Source organism: Apis dorsata, unplaced genomic scaffold (genome assembly GCF_000469605.1).
Source record: "Apis dorsata unplaced genomic scaffold, Apis dorsata 1.3 scaffold_538, whole genome shotgun sequence".
Classification (NCBI taxonomy): domain Eukaryota; kingdom Metazoa; phylum Arthropoda; class Insecta; order Hymenoptera; family Apidae; genus Apis; species Apis dorsata.
Window position 1 is genome coordinate 180,871 of NW_006263759.1, and position 650 is coordinate 181,520.

The window sequence follows — 650 nt, forward strand, 5'->3', positions numbered from 1 at the left end:
ATTATTATTAATATCGTCATCAATATGACGATGGTTATAGTTATTATTATTATTATTATTATTATTATTATTATTATTATTATTATTATTATTGTCACGATAATGATTTATTATTATTAATTATTAATTATTATTAATTATTATTATTATTATTATTATTATCGATTGATGATCGCCGAGGAGATCCTTCGTGAGAGTAAAAGGGGACATTTTTGTTTTTGAACAAAAATATAGCTCAACTCAATGTGTACCCAGTTGCCATGTATTTTAATTTATTTAGATTCTTAAATAAATTTTATTGAATAAAAGAAAAAAAAAAGAAAAATAAAAAAAAAATGGAAAAAAAAAAATATGAAGAAAAGAACAACAACAAGCAAGAAATAAAGGAACCGACGATAAGACTTTTTTTTCGTAAGTGCCCGTGTTTTGCTCCGCCTCATTTCTGTTCTTCGCTCTCTCTTTTTCTCTTTTTTTCTTACATTTTTTTTTCCTGTCTTTTGCTTCTGTCTACGTCTTCGCGAACACGATAGATCATCCTCTCCTCGAAACATATCATGCGTATTCGCACAGCTATATTTTTCTTCAAAAGCATATCGATCTGTTTCGCACGGTCCAAGAGCAAAAGAAAAGAAAAAAAAAAAAAAAAAAAA